Source organism: Rousettus aegyptiacus, unplaced genomic scaffold (genome assembly GCF_014176215.1).
Source record: "Rousettus aegyptiacus isolate mRouAeg1 unplaced genomic scaffold, mRouAeg1.p scaffold_m13_p_1, whole genome shotgun sequence".
In the NCBI taxonomy this organism is placed as follows: domain Eukaryota; kingdom Metazoa; phylum Chordata; class Mammalia; order Chiroptera; family Pteropodidae; genus Rousettus; species Rousettus aegyptiacus.
Window position 1 is genome coordinate 122349256 of NW_023416284.1, and position 20672 is coordinate 122369927.

Sequence of the window (20672 nt, forward strand, 5' to 3'; positions counted from 1 at the left end):
TCCCCATTTTACTAACAATCATAACAATGTATTGTATAGCACAATTTCCTATAGTACAAGATCTCATTTAGGGTCACATATTGCAATTAGTTTCTTTAATCTCCTGTGATCTGGAAGAATTCTTTAGGACTTCTTTGTATTTTATATCATATGGCTTGAAGAACACTGGCCTGTTATTTTATAGAATGTTCTTCAGTTTGGTTTTTCTGATACTATTTCATGATTAAGATTCAAGTTATGTATTCCCAGCTGCTGAAATGTTATATGTATTGTGACCTGTAGAGGATATCTCATTTAGAGGCACACGATGTTTGGCTGCCCTTTATTAGAGGTGCTAATTTTAATCACCCAGTCAGAGTATTCTCTTGTTTTACCACTGAATAGTTACTATTTCTAATAGTTATTAACGAATGTTTAGTAGATCCTTTGAGATTATGCAGATATTCTGATTGTCATCAATCTTTGCCCCTCAGACATTTTTTTTTTTTTAAATTCAGGCAAATTTATTGTAAACCAGATTATCCTAGCACTCTATCACACTGGCAGGGCCCCTAGACTTAATTTTCACTCATGATTTTTGAAATCTTTAGAATTATAATTACTAAATAATAATTTTTAAATTCTTCCACTTCTGTATTTATCAATCAGAATTCTATTGTAAGAAGAGACATTTAGCTAGCTAGTTTTTATTGTAGACTCATAGGTTTCTATTTTACTTTTAAAATAACTATGTATTATTTTCTGATATAACTAGAAATTCTAGGCTCATTTTGGACCTTCCTTGCCATAAGCCTGAATTAGCAATTTCTCCAAGGATCTCTGGTTATGATGCAAAATAGTACTTATAAAACAAGATCTAGATGCTAGGTATACTCATTACTATAAGGGTATCATTATTTCTAGGTCCTTTCAGTAGATAGAGCTAAGATATATTTACGGGTGTTTTGTTTCTCTAACCCATTTGTTTAGCCAAAATGTTGTGTTCCCTCTATCCATTCAGTGTGATTGTTACTCATTTATAATATAGTTTTGTTTACTTGTTCCTGTTTACATTCTATTTTAAAACTCTTTCTATCCTTTTTATTTTATTTTCTTTTACATCTATAGGACCTGGTCTTCCTAGGTGGTCTTCCATCCAAGTACTAACCAGGCCTGACCCTGCTTAGCTTCCGAGATCAGATGAAATCAGACTTGTTCAGGGTGGCATGTATGTCAACATCTTTCTATCCTTTTTACTTTAATTTTGAATGCTTTAAATATTAACATGCTTCCAAACTTAATCAAAAAGCATACTCAGGAAAGTATCGTTCCTTCTACCTATCTCACCCTTTTGTCCCTAACCTGATACCATAAGTAACCAATTTCACAGGGTCTAGTTAACCATCATCTTGTGTTATCTTTTAAAATAATACGTAGCTCCACGTAGGTTTGTTTACTTATATCTCTTTTCATATAAAAATACCAAAATGACATATATATGTATGTGTATATGTATATGCACTTTACTGTTTTTAACATATTCCAATCATTTCAGTCAGTTTATGTGTATTACTCGATTTTTTTCATAGTCGAACAGTACCCATTTGGATGTATCTATCGAAGTTTATTCAACTGTTCTCCTATATTTGGAGATTTTACTGGTTTATAATATGTTGCAATTAAAATAATACTTTAATGAATAAGCTTGAGTCAAGCTATTTTTGTATCGCTGGAGGTTTATCTAATTTCCAGAGAAGAGATTGCTGAGTCAAAGAGTAAACACATACATAGTTTTTTTAAAAGTTGCCAAATTCCTCTCCATAGCAGCTGTATCATGTAACATTCTCACGATGTATGAGAGTGATGACAGCTTCACCAACATTTCCAACAAAATATATATTCAAGCTTTTGAATTTTGTTCAATATTCCAATTCTCTCACGAGTGAAGATGAAGTTCACATACTTAAATATTTCAAAATTGTGTGTGTGTATATGATTATAGGTCTATTCATGCCATCTGTCCATTTTTCTATCAGAATTTTAAAATTTTTTTCTCAATTTTTTAAATATTTTGAGTATATTAACTCTGTATTGGTGAAACATATTGCAAATATTTTCTTCTGGTTTTCCATCAGCCTTTTGATTTTGCTTATGATGTATATTTTTCCATGCAAATTTTTAATAAATCTATTTATTATAACATTTATATAAAATTTGTATATTTGCATGTATATTATATGAATATTTAAATATTTAGAAGTTCTAAAGTAATAATATTTTATTTTAATAGAATATGAATTTTAATATATAATTGGAAAGTCTTTTCCTACACTCACGAACGAATTCATTCAGGTTTTCTTTTGGTTCATGAAGAGTTTTATATTTTACAATTAGAACTCCGACTCATTTGGAGGTTTTTCTGTGTTTTGTGGAAATGATTTCTTTTATTTCTTAAAATGACTGTTCAATTTTTCCAACATAATTTACTTAAAAGCTCATCTTCGCCCTAATGATTTGAGATCTTTTATCTTATGTACTTGGGTGTATATCTGGACTTTCTATTCAATTCCATATTATCTATTTGTTTATTCATAGGTAGATAACACATATCCTAACTACAGAGGTTTGAAACATGTTTCACATATTATAAAAGCTAGTTCCTCTTCATAGCTCTTCCTTTTCAGTGGCCTCCTAGCTATTTTTATGTGTTTGTTTTCCTCTATCAACTTGCCCAGCTCCAAAGAAAAATTGATGTTTTTTCATTGGTATCACATTAAGTTTCTAAATTAACTTACGATTTGTAACTTGACAGAGTTGAAATGTTCTAAAGAGCTACTTTTGTTCAATTCTATTTTTGTGAAGTTTCCAGGGCATTTTATATTTTTTATATATGTTCATGTGTTCTATGCTAGGTTTATTTCTTTGGGACTGTTAGTGCTCTGAATTTTGGCTATTTTAATAGGTGTAGTGGTATCTCATTGTTTGAATTTGCATTTCCCTGAAAACATACGTTGTGGAGCATCTTTTCATATGCTAATTTTCTATGATATCTTCTTTGTGAGCTGTCTGTTAAATATTTGGCCTGTCTTTTGATGAGTTATTTCTTTATTGCTGAGTTTTAAGAGTTTGTATATTTTAGATAACAGTTCTTTATCAGATGTGTATTTTACAAATATTTCCTCCCAATCTGTGGTTTGTTTCTAATTCTATTTAATTCTATTTTAATACTTTGTTTTAAATCTTAATGAAGTCTAATTTATCAATTATTTTTTCAATAGATCATGCTTTGATATTATATCTAAAATGCCATTGCCATACCCAAGGTCATCTAGCTTTTCTCCTATGTTATCTTCTAGGAGTTTCATAGTTTTGTATTTTAGTTTTATGATTCATTTTAGGTTTATGATCCATTTTGAATTAATTTTTTGAAGGTTGTAAGATCTGTGTCTAGATTTAATTTCTTGCATCTGGATGTCTAGATGTTCCAACACTATTTGTTGAAAATATTATCTTAAGTCCATTGTCTTTGCTTCTTTGTCAATATGTGATTCAACTTTGAAAGAAAATTTGATCCTATGTCACTTTGTTTGAAAATCATCCTTAGGTTGTGAGGTATCATATTTTAATTTTTTCATTAAAAATTTTTGGGTAAGTCAGTATTTTTGTAATGTTATTCAACCAAAATAAAATGTAACTATACAGTAGGATTAATAAAATTCTTAAACTATAAACCACAGCCATGGATTTTAAATGGCTGAGTGCATCAAATCATTTATATTGATACTACAGTTTATCTAAACAAGAAATTATTCTGAAATTGAATTAGAAAATAAGTGAATATGAGTACAATTCTACTTTTCATTAATTATATTTCACATAAGATTTTTTTTTTGACAAAGAGTATGATAATAAAATGTTTGAAAACACACTCATGATTAATAAAATATCTTCAAGTATTTTGAACTCATGACAGATCTCTTTCAAACTTTACTTTGTTTATGTCTTCTCTCTCCCAGGAGAACACTGAAACTTCATAGCTAAAATTGTGAAATATTTAACTTGTTAAATTGTAATTTAAACCATTTTTTTCAAATTTTTTGTGAAACTAAACTAGAATGCTTGTGAAAGTTGAAATATATTATGTGCGTGTGTATGTGTGTGCATGTGTGTATGAGAGAGAGAGAGAAAGAAAGAAAGAGAGAACGAGAGAGAGAGAGAAAGAGAGAGAGAGAAAGAGAAAGAGAAAGAAACAGAGAAAAAGAGAGAGAGAGAAAGAGAGAGAGAGAAAGAGCGAGAGACAGAGAGAGGGAGAGACAGAGAGAGAGAGACAGAGAGAGAGATCTACTGGTCTTTTAACTTATTTAAAGAAGGAAAAAAAGTCCCCAATCTATACATTTTATACAATTTTATCAGAAGAAAACCAGTTTAAAAAATGGGCTTCATAGTAAACAAATACTAGCAAATCTTTTTTTTCTTTCTCACTGTCAATTTATACAAAGCTGACCATCGTTTTTGCAGACAAAAAAAAAAAAAAACAATATTTGTAACCCTTTGACATTTTCTCATATAACTGAATAAAAAACACATCTTCCTCTTAACCACCTCTTGATAGCTACATTAGAAGGGATGAGGTATAGAAGAATATGAAATCTTGGAAACATTTTATTCCATGCAGATATTCAGCATTTAGATCTCTAATTTATCAGCATCCCTGAAATGTAAATGACAGCACAAGAAAGATTCCATAAATTTTTTAAACAAACAAGAATCTGAAATTTCAGACTGCTCCTATTTCACAGTCTATAGGGAAACTCAGAACAGGAAAGAGCCGGTGATGGAAAGTCATAACAAAGAGAAAGGGGACAAGGTAAATTACAGACACTGGCATTATCACTGAAATCCCCCACACTGTGGACTCCATGGAGATATATTTTCTTGGTTCTTCATCTTGTTTCTTACATTCTCCTCTTTCCCTAAAAACAAGCAAATAAACAGAAAACACCAGAAAGGTCAAAATGGACTTGTTTGCTGTCCTCTTTACCTATCTATGTATTTTTGTATGTGTGTATGTGTGTATGTATATATGTATGTATGTATGTATGTATGTATCATCTATCTATCTATCTATCTATCTATCTATCTATCTATCTATCTATCAATTATCTATCTATCATCTATCTATCTATCTATCTATCTATCTATCTATCTATCTATCTATCTTTCTACCATCTAGCTATCTTCTCTTCTTTCTGTCCCTAAAAAATAAAAGAAAAAAGGAAGGGACACCTCATTTTCCTAAAAAGTAGATAATTCTTTCAGATTGTTGCTTCAAAACAGAAAGTTACTCAGATGTTGTTTCTGCTTTCCACACAGCATTTGGAAAATGAAATTAAGGATATGAAGTAAGGTATTTTCAGACTCTCTCCTTAATGTGTTCATATACCCAAAGGATTCTGACTTACCTGAATTCAGTCAGCATGCTGAGTGAGATCTGGAGCCACATTTATTGAAAAGCCTCCTCCATCATCTATGCTGAGCATTTTTCTTCTTCCACTATCAGTTTAGAGATCAGGATTTTCTTGACTCCAAAGACTGTTTTAGGAACATCTAAGTTTCCCTTTATTTTTTATGGTTACTCCTTTATAGCATCGTTAGCACAGCACATTTAGTCTTCGAATTACTATATTAACATTTATCTTTAATATGTGGAGATCTGTGATTATAAGTGATATTGAATAGAAAAACTGAATGCAGAATTCCTAACTGAATGGATATCTCACGTATTTACTTCCTACTAATGTGCATAGTGACCTCGTCAGCTATCCCAGGCCTCCATTTTCCCTCCAAACAATGTCATTTCAGGTTGTTTATACTTTCTAGAATTCTCTTCTCTCATTTCCTTATTCTTTTTTTCTCTTCCTCCATATATTATCTTGTTTCAGAGGAAGCAGGATTATTTCTGACCTCGTTTCCAAGGTGGACCCTGTTTATACAAAGTCAAATTTCTTTTTGTGCTGCTCAGGAGAATGTGAAATGTTTAGAATGAGTTAATATTTTGCCAAAAACATACATGTTATGTATCATATCATATTTGTTACTAGAATATTCTCAGGTTAGATTTTAAAAGGGTAACTTATAAATTAAAAGTAATATAACTAAAATAAAATAATATAGAACTGATGAAAATAGTGGAATTAATTATATTGCTCAAATAACTAACCAAAAGTCAATTGCACTGAGCAAAATATAATTGAAATAAAAAGTTATTAAAAGGAATTCAGAGAGACATGTTATGTTAATAAAAAAAGAAACAAGTATAATATAAAACAAGCATTATACATTTCTTAGACCACAAAGGAAATAGTCACATTTTTTTAAAATCAATATTATTGAGTCTATGTTTACTGACAATTCAGTAAAATTAGGTCTCAGAACAAAATGTTGGCTAAAATATAATATTTGGAAGCTAAAAATTTAATTTTAAATAATTTAAAATCTAAGATAGAAATCAGAGAGAAATAATAGAATACATAGGTCTGAAATAAAGCAAAATTACTATATATCAAAACTTTGAGTATAACAGAATTATATATAGAAATAATCTAAATAATACAAAAATGCATTTGATGAACAAAGTTTTCAATTCTAGAAATGACCTATAATTAGCAGTAAATTATATCCATACAGACACAATAAGGAAATAATTATGATTAAAATAGTGACTAAAATGTAAATAATAAAAGCTATATAGTTTGCTAAAAATAATTTTTTAAATGGGTTGAAAAGTTTATCACGATAAAACCCCTAGCAAGTCTAAGAAGAGTGAATGCATTTGACTTCGTAGGGTCTGAATTGTAATGAAAGTAAAATAAAGTACCTAGCAAACAAGTCCATGGTCTAGTTGCACTCCTCCTCATTCAAGCCACAGCCATTACCCTTCAGGCATGTGCTGGGCATGTGGGGCTCGCTGGGTGAGCAAGGGCCAGCGAGCAAGGCCAGTCGGGCCCTTGCACTCACAGAGCCTTCACTTCAGTGGAGATATTAATTACCTCCCTGCCAGTGCTGCTCTTAGAGTCTCATCCTTCACCTAGTTTCCAAAACCTGCTTTCAGAAAAGAAGCTGATATCGATCTTTGTGTTAAAACTAAAGATGATGTTACTCTAGTCAAAGGTAGCTCTTGTAAAATACTACTTCTAACTATGGAATAAAAGTTTCAGGTGTTAAATTAGTGAGGTTTAGGATGAGGTGGAGAGAGGGCATTGCTTGAGGGAAATTATAGCACACATGCAATACTGATTTATCTGGACTAAGGCCAGAGTCGCTCCCTCCTCCCCTAAAAATGTGTCTTCTGGAATTTAGTCCAAACTCAAGAATCATGGCCTTAACTTGGCCTACTCTATCTCCATCAATTAACAGTTAAGTTAGTTTTCGGCTTTTGTCAGATCTATTAGGCCATGCCCTTAGAACACTTTAACTCAAAACTTCAGCTACAGTGTCAAAAATGGAAATCAAAAAAGTTCTCATTTGCTATTAATTGCAGGAAAAAAGTCATGTTTGTTCCAATTGTCAGTTTCTTTTTCTTTAACTCCCTAGGAAGATCTTTTGCTAATAACATAATACCAGGAAATATTCCTACCAAGAGAGCTTTGTTCTTTTGTGGCTACTGAAGGACCTCTCAGCAAAGAAAATAAAGTGGATGACTAAGTGCAAAATATTCATTAAAGTGTTCTTAAAACATGTTTTATATGAAAAAAAATGATTTGGCTACAGAGAGTGATTGGGATGTCAAGAATTTCATTTCAGGCAACAATTTTGTTATTAGAACAAGGCTTGGTTGTCTACACATTGGTTTTGTTCAGAAGATGTAAAACAAGATAAATAAAAAAGAGAACTTTGAATGTTGTTATCTACCATGCAGTACTTCTATTGTAAGTACAGATAATAACAGTTCTAATATTTTTTTCATTTCCTTGGGCTCCAAATTTCCCTCCCACCCCGCATGATGCCCTTCACATTGTGGCTGGCTGCAGTGGCCATGGCTATACCAGGTGCTCAGGGGACCTGAACAAATAAGCAGTTTGTCTTTTGAGAGAAGAAAACATGCTCTTATCTTTAAACTCAGTTTCTTGCATGTTTTACAAGGAACAACTAAAGCGCTTCTTACAGTCCAAGATACCTCAAGAATTAAAGTCACTTAAAATAGAGGTGTCTTACATTGTAACTAATTCCCTGAAGGTGGAATTAAAAAAAAAAAAAAAAGAGGGGGGATAATGAGAGTAGCTAAATTCATCCATGTGCCCAGCATACTGCCGTCCTTGGCTGGAGAGCCTAGAATTTGATTTCACATGATTTTCCTGCAGCTCCACAAGATAAATGTCACTTCTTCATTCAGTTTACTGTCTTATAGGAAGTTAATAAGTGAGGGATTTCTTGTTATTTCTTTATTGCCAAGCATCAATTTAAAGTATGTCCCATCATTTGAAATGTAGAATTTCCATGAGAGAGGAGATTTATCATGTGGCCACATGATAGCTCAAAGGTGAGAAGACCAGAATGTTAGTTATAACTTTGCTTGGGTCTCAGGTTTTTAAACTTTAAAGTGGGGTTAGCAACTGACCCCCAGCGGTGTTATAAAGATACAAGGAGTAAATATAGGGAAGTACACGTTTGAAAAACATGAAGTGTTATGTGTCAGTGCCCCTCAAACTTTAGCAGGCTTCAGGATTTGTTGAAAAACAGACTTCTGGGCTCCATTCCTGGGTTTCTGACTCACTGCTTACAGAGTAGGGCTGGAGAATTTGCATTTCTAAGTTCCCAGGTGATGCTGATGCTGTAGGTCTGGGTAGCTCACTTTGAGGATAATGGATATAAGTTCATTTCTTTCAAACTACATTCAGGGCTTCAATTTCACCCTTTCTCCCAACCATCTCTGCTTCAAACGGAGAAGCTGGGCATGTTTATTTTTATATCTTTATCAATATTGTGGTTATGGGTAATTTTTCATTTGAACGTTTTAAAATTGTCACTTAAAAATACTCATCAAAATGGTAAAGCACTGCTCTGTATATCTTTCATATTTTAGCAAAAGTAAAATAGAGTTTATAAATTATCTGGGTACTTTGATCATACAGAAAATCTAAGGTAAATAAGATGGGTTCAAAATCTAGAAATTTCAAGGGACTGTATTATTCATCTTTGCTGACCTAGATACTTAGAAAATTTCAGATTGTCTTATATAGGACTGTTGAGGCACTCACAGATTTAACTCTGAATGAATCTATAAGGAGAATAAGATTTTGATCTGGTCATAGCATTAATATTGTAATGAAAATCTAGGTGCCAATGTTTAAATATATTTTATCTTTTCTGGGCTTTTGGAGGGGGAGGAATATTAAGAGAATAAAATGAATTGGTGTTAGGAAACTGAAAGGCATTATATAAATCAAACTTATGATCAATTCTTTATTATAGTTCATGGAGGAAAAATTAACATTATAAACAATTAAATGTTTTCTTCCAAATCCCACCGGGGACCAATCATGTCAACATTTATTTAGGCTGGGAAATGTACAGTGAGTTTTTCTTAGCAGATATTTAATTACTAATATTAATTCACTTAGATTAATAAAAGGAATTAAAAATGAAGTGGAATTTCACCTATAGTTTTTAATACTATTTCTTATACAAAGAAACCAGGTTCCCTGCAGACATGACTATTTCCATACTTAGGGCAAGAAATGTATAAGATGAGTCTGGGGCATCTTATTTTACTGGGAAGAGAGCAAGATTTCTAATGACTGGTGGAGTCATGATACACAACATAGAAGTCAACTTAAAGGGGCTCACACTAGGCAAGCTTGCAGCAATTTGATCGTGAGTAAGAATATTCATTCAAAGTAATTAGCACACACTGTATATAAATTTTTTTTATTTATAATTATAAAAAAAAATCATTGGCCAGCAATGCTGGCTACTAGGGCACAATTCATTACCTTGAAATTGAAAGTAAAGAGAGACGACCAAGCATCTATCCTGTAATTCCTGAATGGCCTATATTTCAAAGTAAGCAATAGTAAGTGAAGAAATTTCTTTCTTATATGAAATGTTCAGCTTTAAATAATGCAGAAAAAGTGACAATTAGAAAATCACCTAAAGTGAAATAGTAAATAATTCTAAGAAACAATTATTAAATGGATTATAAAGATGTTAAGTAAACTGTTAGTGGAGAACTTTACAGTGCTGAAATTGGGTTGATCCTACCTGGACCCACTCATTCACTTCAGCATTTATTAAAAATGGAGGAAAATGACACTTTGTGGTTTAAGGGATACTTCGAAAAGAAGTTGAAAGCATTCATCTAGGAAGTATTCTTGCTAAATAATGTGTTTGAATCTAATTATACCTCCATATCTAACGAACAGCTTATAGGAAAGAGAGGAAAAGTTAATATCAAATGAAACAATCAGACAAATGTAGAAATTAGCATTCAATTGGATCAAAAAAAACAAACAATTTTTCCAACATAGCGATAGCATGGAAGGTGTTGGAGTGAGGAGGAGACACAGTTAGGTAAAAAGGAGACATAATCCATACAATGAGGAGACCATGACTAGATTCTAATTTGACAAAACAGCTATAATCTGTAATTATGTATTTTTGGAACTATCGAGGATATTTTAGTGTTAGACTAAATGTTGGGTAATAATAAGGGAATATTATTGATTTTGTTAGGTTTGATAATGGCATAGTGATTATACATGGGTGTATGTATGTGATGTATGTATTAGTATATATACATTTTATCAGTTATATTTACATTCGGAAGACTTTCCTGCTAATGCTATGATAACTGATATTTGCTTATAAAATAATTAAGCAAAATAAAATATTAATAGGAAGAAGAAATAGTTGGAAGGAGATTTACAATACATTCATAATTGTTGAAGCTGAGTATGGGTTTATAAAAATTTAATATACTGTTATCTCTACCTATGTACAGGTTTTAAGAAATTTTCTCCCCCTAAAAAGTATAACATAGTAAGAAGTAGAGAGGTGACCTCAGATCGAAATAGAGAACCAGAGGAATTTTAGCCCTGTGGAACTCAAACATTTTGGCCTCAAAAGCTCTTTATACTTTTAAAAATTATTATGGACTCTAAAGAGCTTCTGTTTATGTGAGTTATATCTAACAATGTTTGTCATATTAGTAATTAAATGGACACATAAAATATTTATTTATAAATATGTTTAAAAATAGTCATTATAGAGCCATTATTTGTTAACATAAATAACATAGTCTTGTTAAAAAATTATTTTCAAAAAAAATAGAAGTGACATTTACATATTTGCAAATTTATTCAATTTCTGTCTTAATAGAAGAAAGGAAGATTCTCATCCTTTTTTAATCTCAATCTTTTTAAATTCTCAATCTTTTTTTAATCTATTGCAATATTTGTGTTGTTTAAAATATATGAAAATGCTGCCTAACAAAAATATGTAATTGAAAAAGGAAGATGTATTTAATAACCTTTTCAGACAACTTTGTATATCTTTCTGTAATGTTACGCCAAAATTTGATAAGTATCATTTCTTAAATATTAGTTACAAAGTAGAATCTGAAACCATATCAATAAACTTTTCGTATTCTATTACAATAAAATCTATTGACCCATCTTGTACATTAAATGAAAATTTTATGCATGCATGATTTTGTAATGTCAGGCAATGGTCATTTGAGAAATAAAGGTTCACTAAATCATATAGATTGTTCAAATGTTGGCATGTTTCAATACATAATTTTAAAAAATCACATTCATTAATACTACCACATATATCAGAAGATTTTTTAAGTATTGAGAAACTGTCAAACTCATAATGATGGACAGAAATTTTCCAAAATTCTAATTTTTGCTTGAAAGCACAAATTTGTGCATTGGCAACATATTTTTTTTAATTAAAAAAAATGTTTGCTTAATACTCAGGTCTGTATATTTGTCTACCAGTCATTGTTTTAAGTAGAGGTAGTAGACAATTTAAAAAAGCAAAAAAAAAAAAAAAAAAAAAAAAAAAAAAAAGCTGCTATTTCAGCTCATGGCCCAAACCAATTGCACAGTTGCTTTTTTTTTTTTTTTCTTTTTTTTTTGAGACAACCCTATTACTTTGGTAACAAATGAAAGTGTTTTACTCTAATTTCCCATTTTATCACATGGAATATTAAAGAGTGGTATACTCAAAGTTAGAGATTTAATAAAATTAATAAATTTTTCTGTTTCTTAAGTGAAACTATCCATGTATTTTTAATTTTTTAACTATGGGTGCATGATAGTAAAGCAGACAGGACTAATGGTATAGTTTCATACCACTACTTTAGTCTGGGTCAAGACATCCGCTGTTTTGCTCATCATTGCTTCTACACCACCAGTAAAATGTCAACACAGTGAAAACAGCAAATAACATCTTACTATTGTAGTTTTGACCTCACAGTTTCCATGAAATGTGTTAATCTTGTCAAACTTTCATTGGTTCCTTTAGAAATATTTAAATAAAAGAGTTACTAGTAGAAAATGCTAGCATAATCAAAGGTTTCATTTTCTAATCAACTCTTCCCTCTTCTCAATAGGTAAAAAAAGTGTTTGGGCTTACATAGAAAGTTTTAAACAGAATTTTGCTCTAGAATTTTAAACTTGAAAAGATCTCAGAAATTTTATTTCTTGGTCTATAAAATTAACCTGAAAAATTGATTTTTATGAATGATTCTTTGACAAAAAGAATAAAATGCATCTTCATAGATATGAGTTGTATATTTTCCACACAGCGCATCTTATGTATACTGAGAAAATCTCTGATATACTTACAACTTGCAGATTAATGGCCTGAGTTCCATCACAGGGACACGCAGAACTAGAATAAAAAGGAAACTTGATCTCATTGCCAATATATGGAGAAGACTTTTTCTGCTTCGAGTTCCTTTTCTTATTTACAGGGAAAATTTCTCCGCCTTCCTCAGTCTGTCCATTGTGATTGTTTTGAATTTTCTTCTCTTTATCAACTTTCCTACTAACTCTCCAGACCCAAATCTAAACACCAGTCTTATAGTCTCATTTTTTTATTGTTCCAAATATGGATTTTCACTCACCTCATCTTTCAAAATTTGACATGAAAAGAACACTTATTTAAAAAGCATGATAGTTGAAGTTTAACAAAGAAAAGTAGCATTGGCAAGAGTTCCTGTTTTTTAAGAATTTGTAGGAGTTAGAGATAGGAGGTCTCTGACAATCCAAGTCTTTTTTTCCTCTAAAGGTGTCACAAAATAAACAAAACTAAAAGAACTGATAAAGAGTGGACAGATGTGCAAGATATAAATTAAATAATTTCAAATCAAGTGTTTACAAGCGCTTATATATTTTATGCTTAATTAAATAAAAGAGCTAATATTTTTCAGAAATACACATACTGAACCAGAACACTCTTCCAGTCTAAATCCAAATTCTCTTTTCTCTACTTTGTTTCACTCACTGATTCACTTTTTTTTTCCCAAAATAATTTATTTCATTTGAAAAAGCATCGTGGCAGAAGTCAGAAATCCATCAAGACTACCTGCCCTTATCTCATTGATTACTACTGTTTTTATTTTAAATGCTATATGTAGGGTAAAATATTTTATAATCTTTCAGGCTTTAAAGTTCTCAATTTGGCTCTGGAAGTCTGAAAAAGTTAAAGCTCAGAGAGGTCAACTTACTTTTCTAAGAGCACACAGCAAATATCATTTTGGATAGATTTTCTACACAAAGCTTTATAGTTTCCTTGGCAATAATATAATTAACCTAGTAAACATAATGCATTTGTATTACAGACAGAACATATCTTCCTGCATACTAATTAAGGATTCATTTATTTTATTTCTAGTCAAAACAGAAAGAAGAACAATTTGGATTTTTAAAACCCACACCATCTGCTTTCCTAATGACAACAGAAACCAAATTGGCACATTCCCAGGGACAAATTCCTTTAGAAATGTGTTTTACTTTAGCAAGCGGCAATGTTATTAAATGTAACATGCAAAAGTATATGTACCTTTTAAACTCATGGACCTTGGATTTAGAGAGGATTTTGTGAATTTGACCTCAAACGCAATGAAAATGAAAACAAAGATAAATGAATGGGACTATATCAAACTAAAAAGCTTCTGCACAGAAACAACAACAACAACAACAACAACAACAAAACACATCAGAAAACTAAGAGGCAACCAACTGAATGGGAGAAGATATTTGCAAGCAACACATTCAATAAGGAGTTAATATCCAAAATATGCAAAGAACGTCTATAACTCAACAATGAAAAACAAACAATCCAATTAAAAAATGGGCAGAGGACCTGAACAGAGACACCTCTCCCAAGAAGACATACAATGGCCAATAGACATATGAAAAGATGCTTAACTTCACTAGCTATTAGGGAAACGCAAATCAAAACCACAATGAGATACCACTTCACATCTGTAAAAATGGCTAAAACGGCTATCATCAATAGGACAAGTAATAACAAATGTGGAAGAGGTTGTGGGAAGAAAAAAGCCCTCATATACTGCTGGTGGGAATGTAAATTGGTACAGCCACTATGGAAAACAGTATGGAGGTCCTTCAAAAAATTAAGAATAGAATTACCATGTGACCCAGAAATCCCTCTTCTGGGTATCAGCCCCCAAAATTCCAAAATATTTATCTGTAAAGATATATGCATCCTGATCTTCATAGCAGCATTCTTAACAGTGGCCAGGACATGGAAACAACCCAAGTGTCTTTCAATAGATGACTGGATAAAGAAGTGGTACATTTATACCATGGAATATTACTCAGCCATAAGACAAGATGAAATACTGTCATTTGTGACAACATGGATGGATCTTAAGATTTTCATTGTAGGAAAAATAATTTAGACAGAAAAAGTTGAGAATCATACGATTTCATTCATATGTGGGATATAAAACTGAAAGCAACAAATCAACAAGACAAACAGAAATTCGTGGACATGGACAATAGTTTAGTGGTTACCAGAGGGAAAAAGGGGAGGGGAAGAGGTAGATAAGGGTAAAAGGGTCAAATATATGGTGATGGAAGGTAATTTAACTTTGGGTGGTGAACACACAATGCAATATACATATGATGTATTATTGAATTGTACACAAAACCTATATAATTGTATTAACCAATATCACCCCAATAAATTTAATACAATAAAAAATAAAAAATAAAAATCCCAAACAAATAAACCAGACTTACAAATTGTAGTCACAAAAAAAGTATATACACCTTTACAGAAATATTTTATTCTAACATATTCATAAAGGTATAAATAACTATAGTTAATATACAAGTGCATTATTTAGTCAACATATTTATTCCTTCTTGTTAACTTAAAAGAATTAAGCACAAACCCCAAGAAAGATTTTCAATTAGTTGGAATCATTTGATAAGAGCTTATTATTTTTCCAGGTGAGATGCATAGCTATATTTACCAAGGCATAGTTTTTTCCCTACCAATTTTCAGGTGGTCACTCACCCTTAGTGATTATATATAATTTTTCCCCCTTAGGATCCTCAGAAACAAAATAAAACTATTCAAATACACTAATTAATATTGCCTACCACCTTCCCCTTGACTTTTTGGAAATCATAAGATGCCTAAGAGAATACTTTAATCATTTTCTCAAATTATTCAAATCCATGGAACAAAAAGTATCCTTCTGTCCATTCTACTAGTTCACTTAGTAGAACTAGTAGAACCACTTCTAAAGTTCTGCACTGAGAAGCAGCATTAGTCAGTCAAAAAGCTTTCACTTGGGGTACTGGGCATTATCCATTAATGTAGCTGATCACTACAAGTATATATCTTTGTCTTATTTTCTTTCAAATTATTGCTATTGGTGCAGCACATGGACTACATGACTCTCAAATAAAGATTTTAAATATCACACAGGTCTTAGCTAGATGTGAGCCTCAGAACCACTTGGAAAATCAACTTAATGTAGAAATGTGTCCAATAGACAAATCTATGGGAGTGAGACTAGGTAGAGATATTTCCAAAATAACTCCAGGTAATTCTGAAGCACACCCCTAGTTAAGGAACAGTATGCTCATTAATCAGTAGAACATTCAATGCTTTCTTGAGTCTTACATTTAACTAAGAATTGTTCATGAATATTGTTACGAATTATGAAAGATTTATATAGCTTTTTAGGCAAACCCTACATCCCATTATGTCTTCTAGACAACATTTTAACAATTATTTTGGATGCATTTTGTGATTAATAGTTACTACGCATGAGACAATATATTCTATAAAAGTGGGAAATGGTTTTGTCTTTCTAATTACTGTATCTACATTCTTTAGCCCAAAGTCAAGCAGATAAAAGCACATGATAAATGTTTTTTGAATGATAGAGCATAAGCTTTTGTATAACAGATCATTAATCTTTTAGTAAGAGAAAGCTTCAACAAGAAAATTTAAAAACTGTTTTTAAACATCTTCTAAACTTTCCAATTTGCATAACAGCTTGTGAATTGCACGAATGACATCCACTTTTAACTATTAAAAAGGGGTATCCTTGAAGCAGAAGTTATTATTTGTTCTACCTGTACAGCAAACCCACAGTTTACATAAATTATACATAAGGCAAGATTCAGTCACTCATTAAATCTTTCAGAAAAAATCATCCCACCAATACTTTTGTGAAGTTTTATCTAACTTGTTTCTGCCATTATGAATGTTTTCATGCAGCATGAGTACGTAAGAACCACCCAGAGGCTGCCTTGGGAGTTTTGTCATCTATCATCATTCCTGAGAGAGTATTGAAATGGCAGTATATCTTCTCATCTATAGGGGCAGGTTTTTAAAAATATATTCTAGATTCTGAAAATAAAATGAAGTGTCTGTTTTTATAATGCCTATAATTGTAAAATCAATAACTAAATACTTTTTTTGCAGGGCAAATAGCAAGACCTTTTTCTTTACTTTGAAAGTATACATTTAATATGTTTAAATCTTAAGAATCAAGATTTTCTTTGCATGTTGAAAAGTCATAGATTTCTTTCTTTTTTAAAAAAAAAACACAATGTGATAAATTGCACAAGTTCTCTAGAAATCCCTTTATATCTCCACTATGTCAAAATAGTGAACAAACTCAGAAATATATGTATGATGAGCATGAGTAGTGCTCTTAAAATGTAGCAAGATGAGTAATTCTCATTTCTAGTCCTGCATGTAAGCTTGGAAGTTGTCACTCTGTTCTAACAAGTGAAAAACTGAAGAGACTACAAAACCAACAACTGTTCCTGGATCCACAAGATAGGGGAAAACAGGGCAATTAACAGAAGCTCAGTAAGGAAAACTCTATATGTTAAAATCTCCAGGGGAACCCAGTCATAGGCAGGCCCCACAATAATGTGAGACTTACCACTAGAAGCTGGAGTAGAGTAAAACTCAGAGAAAAATCAGTAAAAATCAGAGTAAAATCTCTTCAGAATTTTGTCAAGGGGAGAGAAAAAGGCTCTATTTTGAAATATGCCACAGTGCCCTATTCTTCTTAAGGTTTAACCTCAGGAGAAACTAGTAAACTAAGGCCTAACCTGCTGGGGCATTATCAGAGCCAAACTGACCTGGGGGAAGGAAAAAATAATCAACTTCATCTGGTTCTAGCCTTCCATGTAAGTGAAGGGAAATCTCCAAGGCCAGCCTATTCTGGCCATTCTGTCCCATCTAAGGGGGAAGAAAAAACTGAGAAACATATAAAATTCACAGTCCAGAAACATAGGCTAACTAACTAAAAGACTGAGACTTAATCATAGGACTATCGAATGTTTTATTGCCAGTAGAACTGTCTTTAAAAAAATGTTTAAAGAAGTTTTTTAGAGAGAAAGAAAATAATGGGTCAAAAGTTTTAATCTACATAAAAAGAACATCAAAGAAGGAATAAGTATGGTAAATTAAAAACTTTTATTTCTCTTATTCTTAATTGATCTGAAAGACAACAGCTTATTCAAAATAATAACAATGATGTATTTGATGTATACTTATGTATAAATCATATCTATATATTATACATATATGATGCTTATATATAAGTAAAATGAATAACAACAATGATACAAAGAACAAAAGAAAAGAATTAGAATTATTTTGTTATTACAAATTAACCTCCCTGTAAAGTGTTACAGTGTTATTTGAAAGTGGACTTGGATTATTTGTAAATGTATATTGCAAACGCACTTTAAGCCTTAGTCTCATAAACTCAATTTTTTACAGATATACATATTTCTTTCCGAACACTATTCAAAGTTATAGTTATCTACTTGTTTTCATGTTTCAATACAATTTTTGAAGTTACTATTGTTTTTAAACATGTTAAAATATATGATACGGATGACACAGATTGTTCTTTTTTTACTTAAAAATATTGGAATTATTTTGCAAGTTTTCCTTCTGAATTGATTTGGATATTTGTCAAATTTTATAAAAATCCTCCTTGGATTTTGATAGAAATAGCATTGAATTCATAAAATTAACATTTAATATTAATCCTCTTTATTAAAGACTGATTTATTTGTACATGTCATTCAGAAAAGTTGTATAGTTTTTGTCATGAAAGAATATTTCTTAGAATCATTCCTATGTATTTCATTGATTTTCTTGCAATAGTAAATGGCATTATTTTCTTTTATTTCTTTATAAATTCTGACATATATTTAAGCAGAGAAGTTTTACATATTTTACTTTGTATGTTTATCTTCATTTGGCTACCTTAATAGAGTCTAAAATAAGTTTAAATTTATATTGATTTGCTTCAGTTTTATAAGTAGATAATAATAGTGAGTTCAAATAGTTACAGGCATTTTTCTCTTTGTATATTAATCTTCAGTGAAATATTGACTAGTAGCCATGATAACGGACACCTTTGTCTCATTCTTACTGCCTTTGGTGAGAGTCTTTCTATTTTGATCATTGTTTAGGATGCTTAGTGTACTTTTTGGGTTCAATCTTTTAGCAGAGTAAAAGACTTTTAGTTGTATTTCTAGCTTATTGAAATTTATTTATTTTTAATATGTAAACTTGAATTTTAGCTAAAGTTTTTTATTTTAAATCTCCTTGAAAACCTGAAATAAATCCTACATTGTCACGATGTTGTTTATTAACACCTCTGAGAGCACACTACTGGGCATCATCCCTAGATTAAGCTATCCTTAAAGCAGGTGGCACTGCGGGGACCTAGGACCATACTCTGTGTGAAGGGTCTACTATTTTTCAGATTTTTATTCTCTTAAAATATGATGTTTATGGTAAAATACTATCATTGTTTTTGTAAGGTACAAAAACACAGTCCATGAGCCAGTTAATTGAAACAACAAATTTCTTCTACTAGGTCATCTGTAAGTGCACTACTTTGGGGAAGCTAATTTTCAAGTAACTCAGATGTCAGTGAAGCTTTTGCCTAAAGATTTTTACTTTTATGTAAGAGGTGGTTAAACAAGGGAGTGATTTTCTCAGCCTTCTGTTTGTGTGTTCCTTTGAGATTCATGTATCTTTTACCAATAAGTTCAGGCCCTTGACACACTCTAAAAATCTCAAAGGGAGGAACTGAAGTTATTCTACACTGGCAGCCCATCATTACTCAACCTCATTGCACGTCCCTTATATATCAGCTACTCTTTACTCCTTCCAGTGGATGAGAGACTGCACAAAAATCCAGACCTTCTTACTTGTCCCCCCATGCTTTTATTCACTTATTGTTTTTCATCCACTGGACATATATTTGGTGAGCAACTACTGGTCATCTGGTACTGTTCCTCAGTGCTAGGAAGAGAGCAAGAAATGAGGCAAGATCCTTATTCTTATGACATTTGCATTATAGTGACAGGGATAAGTGAGGGTAGACAGAAAGACAATTGATAAAAAAAAATACATGAACTGCTGAAAAGAAAATAAAGATGGTGACTCAAAAGAAATTGGAAAAAACCTATCCAAAGAGGTGACATCTGATCTGAGACCTGGATGGGAATAAGGAGCTGCCCATGAGAAAAGCCTTATGAAAGATGATGCCTAGTAGTGGCAATAGTGTTAGTTGGAGACTTAAGGAAGGAATGAGCTTGGTAGATTTGAAGAACAGAAACAAGGCAAAGCTTCATGAACATGGATTTCCTCCCTCCTAGGCTTCTCTACCTGTTGCCTTCTGATGGACACTTAAGCTATAACTTGTTACAAGACCAGACTACTCCCTGGGTTTGGGGATTGGAACACAAATCAAAATTAAATGCAGACTTCTCTCTGTTTCCTCATGGTACTTTCCACCACCACCTTGGCATTTTCCTCATGATGTTAATTCTGGTCAGTTGTTTGTCTTCATCACTGCACTGTGAAATCTTTGATCCTTAATGGAGGAGTCTCTGTTATCCATTCTGTGCTTTAGGCCCCAGTTGGCTGCCACTATATTTGAAATATATTAAGTACTAAAAAGTATCTTACATAATTCATTACTTTATTTTGTAATCTAATGATATGAATGGCAAATAATACTAGAAGGATATTGTGGAGGAAGAGTGGGCAGTACCAGAAAATACAACTGAGCCAAATGCAAAGATTATAAGCTAAATAAAGATGCTACAAAAAATCTTATACAACAAATCTATGTTCTTTAGTTA

At 31.6% G+C, this 20672-nt stretch overlaps 1 long non-coding RNA gene across 1 annotated transcript in view; it reads right to left on the reverse strand.

The window, feature by feature from the left end:
* Positions 1 to 4340: 4340 nt before the first annotated feature.
* Positions 4341 to 20672, reverse strand: part of LOC118601700 — a 116868-nt gene continuing 100536 nt past the window's right edge. The window contains exons 3-4 of the long non-coding RNA XR_004950531.1: positions 12834 to 12879; positions 4341 to 4952 (exon numbers count right to left, since the gene is read on the reverse strand). This is a non-coding gene — a long non-coding RNA (uncharacterized LOC118601700). The remainder of the gene's footprint in view (positions 4953 to 12833; positions 12880 to 20672) is intronic.